This window comes from Rhamphochromis sp. 'chilingali' (assembly GCF_963969265.1).
Source record: "Rhamphochromis sp. 'chilingali' genome assembly, chromosome: 22".
In the NCBI taxonomy this organism is placed as follows: Eukaryota; Metazoa; Chordata; class Actinopteri; order Cichliformes; family Cichlidae; genus Rhamphochromis; species Rhamphochromis sp. 'chilingali'.
In genome coordinates this window covers 16,106,564-16,113,994 of record NC_137950.1, presented here as the reverse complement: position 1 = coordinate 16,113,994, position 7,431 = coordinate 16,106,564, and positions in this window count along the sequence as shown.

The window sequence follows — 7,431 nt, the reverse complement described above, 5'->3', positions numbered from 1 at the left end:
TTTTGCGGAAATGTAGTTTTTTTACGATCGGGGCCTTATGAGCCTATACTTGTGTTTTAAAAAGTTATGTTTGAGTTTATGACTTTCTGTGTCGTTTCTGGGATGCTTAGGACTCATATTGCACTGCTGGAAATAGTTTATTTTGATGCATATGCTGTTATTTTGCAAATTTGCACTATAATATTTATTTTCGTTTTTCCTGCAGTGTATAAAAATTGGTGTATTTCAAAAATAAAACTATAAAAAATAAAACACTCAAAATAAATTTCCTGTGGTGGGAAACTAGTTTGTGCAACTTTTTTGTATTTACAGTTTTGAGGGATGAGCCTCTTAAATTTCTCTAACTAGAAATATATGTTAAAAAAACAAAAACGATTTTCAATTTTTTTGTAGTTTATTGCACTTTTTTGCAATTTATGTAATTATTATGCACCTAATGCAGACATATTATTAAAGTTTGGGCTATAATGGTTGTATTGATGTATAGCAACTTGAAATGCTCCCAAAAATGGCTCCACAGCATGTAAAAATATAATATAAGCTCTGGCGGACTTGGTTCTATGGTAGGTCTTAAAGGGTTAAGTATCTTTAGCAATTTTTTAATTGTCAAAATGTCAGCATAGCAGAAATGTAAATCATGTGGTCTAAAGAATGAAACAAATAAAAGAATAAAAGAATTAAGGAAAAAACAGTAAAAGAAAGTATAAAAGTAATAATGAAGAAAAATAATAAAACTAAAACTACAAAAAATAAAAGAAAATAAAAGAATAAGAAAACCTTATGTTGTACCTGTATAAACTACTAATGTGTTAATCAGTGCATGATCACTTGACAAGTCATTTTTAATCACCACGTCATTTATTAGCAGCTATTACAAGTTCCTCTAACAGAATTGCAATGGGATGCTGTTCTTCTTGAGGCACGGCAACATAAGCAGTCATTGTAGATGTTATCATCTTTGAAATCATTACTCTTAGACATGGCAACACACACAACACTAATATGAGCAGTGCTATCATGATGAGACCTAGAAGGACAAACGGTCTTGCTACAGCAGCCAGCCATGAACCGCCGAACAGCCAGTCCAGCCAGCCTTGTGCTGTAGCTGCTCCAGGTGTGTGGTCAGTGAGATATTGTTGCAGAACGGTCAAATTCTGCAAAGCTTCATAAATGTCTCCTCCAGCTTCGTATCCATCAGGGATAAAAGTGCAACATGTCTCCCCGATCAGCTTGCAAACTCCTCCTTGTGATGCTGTTAGCAGGTCTAGTGTCAGTCTGTTCTGCAGTACCATCGTTCTGATGGCCTGCTGTTCTCCTGCTAAAGCCGGTCCCAGGGTCTTTGTCAAAGTTGATGTTTCGTAGCAGAGCATATCGGTTGACCTCCACATGATCCCGCACCTCGGCAGCTCCAATGCCGGGGATCAAGCTCTGTAAGAATTTCACTCCTCCTCAGATGCGAAACTCTGGTTCCTTTACTGCTTGGTGCCGTCCGTGCACATCCTGTCTGGTACTGAGTCTTTGTTTGTAGTGGCATCCGGTAGATAGGTGAGTAGGCAGCTCCCCCACTGCCCGCGATCCATTGTTCATCACACATACTGGCAGTTGCGCTGCGTTCAGCTTGTTCAGTAGAATTACATCAGGCAGTGGGTCTGAGACTTGGGGCCAGGTCAGTAGGTAGGTCTGTCCGGAACAGTTCACATTTGTGGGTGATGATGACCTCCAGGTTGCTTTTGCTGGGATGCTGTAGTTGGCCTTGGACCAAAGAGTACCGTAGCCTGGATGTGTTGCCAGGCCCAACAGGCACCAACTGCGATCTTCAGGTATGCTGTACGGCCACAGGCCAGACGTCTGCGAGGATAGGGGCATATGGGTACATGCATAGCAGTCGGTTTTATTATTCAAGTGAGCTGTAGTGTTCATAAACTGCCACCAGAAGTTAGTAGCGTAGCCATGGGGAAGCTTGGTGTACTTTCCTTTGTCATACAGTGTCTGCCTTTTCTTCATATAGCGTGACTTGTTGTCCCTCACGGAAGCAAAGATGAGGAGCCCGGCCAGGGTCAGGGCCGCTGCAGTTATTAGGAGCCACCACCTCATGACAACAGGACACACCCTCCTGTCGTGAGTAGACCCCCCGGCCAGAAAGGCTGTTCCCTCCACCGGGCGAGATCACGACAATTGGGCGAGCCTGTGTCGGCTGAGTTTAGATGGCTTCACTTACTCGCCTGCAATGGCTCTGATGGATCCAAGATGGTCGTTCCGCTATTTTGCAAGCGGTGGGCGTGGCGAGGAGAACCTGATGTGGTCCCTCCCACCTGGGTGCGCTCCAGTTTTTCCTTTGGAGCACCTTGATCAGAACCCAGACACCGGGCTGTAATCTGCAAGACACTTGATAGACATCATTACATTCTTCGTTATTTACAATCATCTCTTTATTTTCCTACAACTTAGACATACATTTTGCTACTGAAATTGTATCTGCCTTTTTCACTGGGTAGATTTCTGGCCACTTTGAGAATACATCTATAACCACTAGGGCGTATTTTTACCCTTGGCATTCATTTAGCTCAATAAAGTCCATGTGGATTGTGTGAAAAAGATAAGGTGGTGTGGGAAAACGGCCTCTTTTTGGTCTTAGATTATCCCTGAGCATTATTTCTCTGTGGCCTACTCCTACAATCTCGTGTGAAGTGACCTTCCTCTCCACAGTTCTATGGAACGCCAGGACTGCCATAATGAATTAATTAAATACACCATTAAATAATTAATTAAATGTGGCAATAATTAATTAAAATTGGAATTAATTAATTAAATAAATAGTTATGATATATGTAATTAATTAATTATTGACACATTTAATTAATTATTTATGTATTTCACGTTTTAATTAATTATTGACACATTTAATTAATTAATTATTGACATATTTAATTAATTATTTATGTATTTCACATTTTAATTAATTATTGACACATTTAATTAATTATTGACACATTTAATTAATTATTTAATGATATATTTATTTATTTCATTTTGGCAGTCCTGACGCCTGGCTCTCATCATGAAATAATTTTATCTGTCAGCCTCACCCATCAAACTCAGGGGGCGGGGTTAACGCTGATCGAGTCAAAACCATTGCTTTGGCCTGGTGGCCATTGTTTCTAGCACACAACAACCGGCATGTGGAAGCTAACAGAACTGAGCTTTGAAAAACCCTGTTTGTGTGTTACCAAATACCGTTTTAATATTTTTTTAGCCGAGAATGTAGTGGTTTAATCTTCATGTGTCTGGTCGGTTTGTCAAGATACAGCCTCTTTGCAAAAGTGTTTCGATGATTTCGGAGATGTCGTCCCAGTCTCACGGCAAAGCGTGGGATAGACCCGCTCGCCTCGCAAGCAATCCCACCGACAAAGCGCAGGCCCCGGTACACAGCTGTAGTAACCCCCGCTGACTTCTTTTACTGAGGTTATATTTATCGGTGTTTTATTTCCTGATGTTCTTATGTGTCCTACGTGTTTCAGTCGCCAATTCTGAATTATAACTAACATTAAAAACATGTTTAAGGAGGAGAGAGAGCAAATAAATCTGTTTAACATCTGATCTTTGGGTTTTTGTTCAGTAATCAGCGTGACCTGTGTATAAACGCATAAAAGAGATAACGTTGGTGTTTCCGTCATGTAGTAACTGCTGGCTTTAACTGTACAAAGGTTGTTCGACACTATGAAACACATACAGACTTCATGATGTTCGGCTAATATTTTTATTGTGAATATTAATCATGCTGACCTCGCTCTGTACACCACGCAGCGAGGTCAGCATATCCACGATATCCTCAGCTCCATGAGTTAACACAAAGTTTCCCAGCTGACTATCTAACTGCCAACTATTCCAGAGACGTGAAAATATACAGCATAAAGAAAAGTGTAAGAGACTCAGCAGCAGATTAGAATAACAGTTATACATTTAATAAATCACCAAATGAATCCAAGAAACGAGCAAACCTGTTCCGACAATTTGAATTTGTATTCCCTCAGCTGCAGACTCGCTGCTGTTTAAATGTTTGAAAAGGAAGATTAGATATAAACAAACGTCAAACATAGACTCAGTCTGCCTTCACATTTGATATGAGGCCAGCACGTATAGTGGCCTCAGCAGGCTATTACTGAAATACACGTGCTATATCTTAAACTATGATATAAACAGGGAGGTCCTATTAACATGTTTAGTTTTAAAGGACACCTTCCTGCCTTTAGTCTCATTCATGAGCAGTATTCGTTTTCTTCTAACATCCAGACGTCTGCACAATGTGTTTCATAGTTTGTAACAAGCCTTTGACAGGTAAACATAACATGACCGAAAAAGCAAAAAAAAAAAAAAAAAAAAAAGAGAGAGAGAGAGAGAGAGAGAGTGTTGACATAAGAAGAGAAAATGCTCTCAATTATGGAGACAGGCAAATGGTTCATTTATGTTTGATGTGTGTTTATTCCTCCCTAAATATCGTCGGTGAAGTTTGCCATGCACGTCAGATTTTCCTGCGCATTTTTATACCTCTGCCAACAGAGAGAGAAAAAAAAATCACATTCTAACAGACAGCTGGTGCTTAGAATACAGTTGAATAACTATTAAAAAACAGATGATATTTAGATGATAGTTCAGTCTAACACATGTGCCAGTGAACCATTAAACGTCTGTGAAACTATGCAGTTATGAAACGTAACTTTAACCTCAGCCAAACCGATTTGCTCAGTTGTAAATAAAACAGCGAAGTAAACGTGACCCGACAGACAGAACCTGAGTGAATGAAGTCCAGCGTTTAACCACTGAGAGCTAAAACTCAGCTGAGGTTTCAAAGCTGTGTGCCGGTGATTGGACATCAGCCGCTGATAAAGCTGGCTCGCCTATAAAGTGCTCTGTAAGGAAACAAGCTCCAGCAGCTCTGCGCTCGGGGAAAACACTATATTTACTTATCTTGTGCAGAAAAATGCGCTGACATTGCGTTATATCGAGCACCGGCTGCCCAGTTAAACTGTGACTATCACCAGGTAACTAGGCGTGTTTCTTGAATTAGCAGCAGGTGTTAAACAGCTGACAGATGAGGAGGAGGATGCATGCAGGTAAACTGAGGGTCTGCTGAGCTGATCGCTGGTTTTGTGAGAAAAATGTCAGCTCGTTCTTTATGTTACAGAAGCACAGAGACACAAGACCAGGCGGAAAGAGACGATCGTTCGGTGAAAATGAGAATCTGCGAATGCAACATGTGGAACACGGAGAGTGGAATATGTAAACAAACCGGTTAACGTAACCCCCTCGGTGCGCTCTGCATGCTAACTGTTAGCAGAGCTAGTGAAATCTCTGAAAACATCTGAGCACTTTTGCAAGCATGTTCTATGTTGACAACCTGACCAGACATACGGCGCGACATTCGCGGCTAAAACACTGTTAAAAGTGTAGCTGGTGACAGAAAAACGGGGTATTTTAAAACTACACCACCACCATTGCTGCCTGTGATTTGATCTGCATTCTGGGATAACTGGCTGCCCCAAGTCTACACAAGCAATCGATTATCTAGGATCGACCTGTTTTGACTTACTTTGCACGGCAACCAATCAAATGTTAGAGAAGCTGCATGGGCAGCGTTAACCCCGCCCCCTGAGTTTGATGGGTGAGGCTGACAGATAAAATTATTTCATGACGAGAGCCAGGCGTCAGGACTGCCAAAATGAAATAAATAAATATATCATTAAATAATTAATTAAATGTGTCAATAATTAATTAAATGTGTCAATAATTAATTAAAATGTGAAATACATAAATAATTAATTAAATGTGTCAATAATTAATTAATTAAATGTGTCAATAATTAATTAAAATGTGAAATACATAAATAATTAATTAAATGTGTCAATAATTAATTAATTACATGTGTCATAACTATTTATTTAATTAATTAATTCCAATTTTAATTAATTATTGACACATTTAATTAATTATTTAATGGTGTATTTAATTAATTCATTATGGCAGTCCTGGCGTTCCATACAGTTCTAGCAGGCGTTGTCTCTATGTTATCTGCTGTTTCTGCGTGGCTGTCTGCAGCCTTGGTGTTTGTGACTTTGCTCGCCTCTCTGTTCCTGATAGCCACCTGCGGATTAGTGCTTTAGTCTATTGTCAACACGTCAGCCTTATTTTTAAGTTACAGAATGCTTCTTCTTTTTTCTCTTCTCTATAGATGCAACACTACATTTTCACTTAAGGCATTTTTAAATAATTTCTAGTTTTTCAAACAAATCATGCATCTCATACATTTCAAACTTTGAAGTTAGGGTTGTTTCCCATTTATACATACATATATATATATTTAAACTTTGCATTGCTCACAGCTCTAAACCTAGGCATTTTTCAATCATATGCCTAATCACCATGTGTCAAGTATTGTCACAAGTTCGTTTAAATTTGTTTCCAAAACCAACAAAATAATCAAACAAAAACAAAAACATAAACGTGTCAGGACACAAAAGAAAAAAGAAAAATGCTGCCATCCGAACAAGGCAGAAGTCTGCATATGTTGGCTTTTAATAGCATGCAGCTTGTAACATGGTAGACTAATGTGCCTGTGTTAATTCAGCTCCATATTATTGTGTGAAGTTGCACTGGGTTGGGAGTGGTTTTGTGTGTGTCACATTTTTGGTGAGCCAATGGCTGGAATGGGGTTGGACTAATTAGAGGCAGGTGTACTTGATTGCACTGACACACTGGTCTACTTATAGCCCACACTACAAACACTGCTGTGTCGTTTTGTCTCTCTGTGCAGGTATGTAATGTGATGAAATCAGATATGTTTGGGATGGATGGGTTTTGCGCTATGAATTTTATATTAAGTGTGTCGTTTTGTCTCTCTGTGCAGTCCAGGGCCTATTATATGCCACAGCCTAAAGGCAGCTGGGTTGCAGAGGCTTGAGTGACCACTGACTATATGCTTGCAGGGTGGTGGGTCTCCAAGGACAACTTCTAACCCTGTTAAAGGCAACATGTGGAGTGCAACTTGGCTACGTGGCATAGCTGGCTCTGGCCTTGGGACTGTGTGTTTTTATACAATTCTTAAGTGGGAAACTGGACTGTTTTATCTTTTATCTCTTGATATATTTTTCGTCAATAAATTATCTTTTAGAATTTTATTGACTGTCATCTTTTTGCCCATGACTGAAACGGTTGGTCAGACCTAGAGTCTTTCTTTGGGTGTGTTACAGCAGCTTCTGCTCTAAAAGAAACAAAAAAGAAAAAGAACATGTGGAACATGCTCATCAGCTTAGCAGTGTCTACATATTTAATTCAGCTTCTCAATCCTGTAGTTTTAGCTGTTGTCTACAGGGTTTTGCTTATTGGTTGTTATTATAGGTGTGCTCTATATCTCAGCAATGTGTCATTCTAGGATGA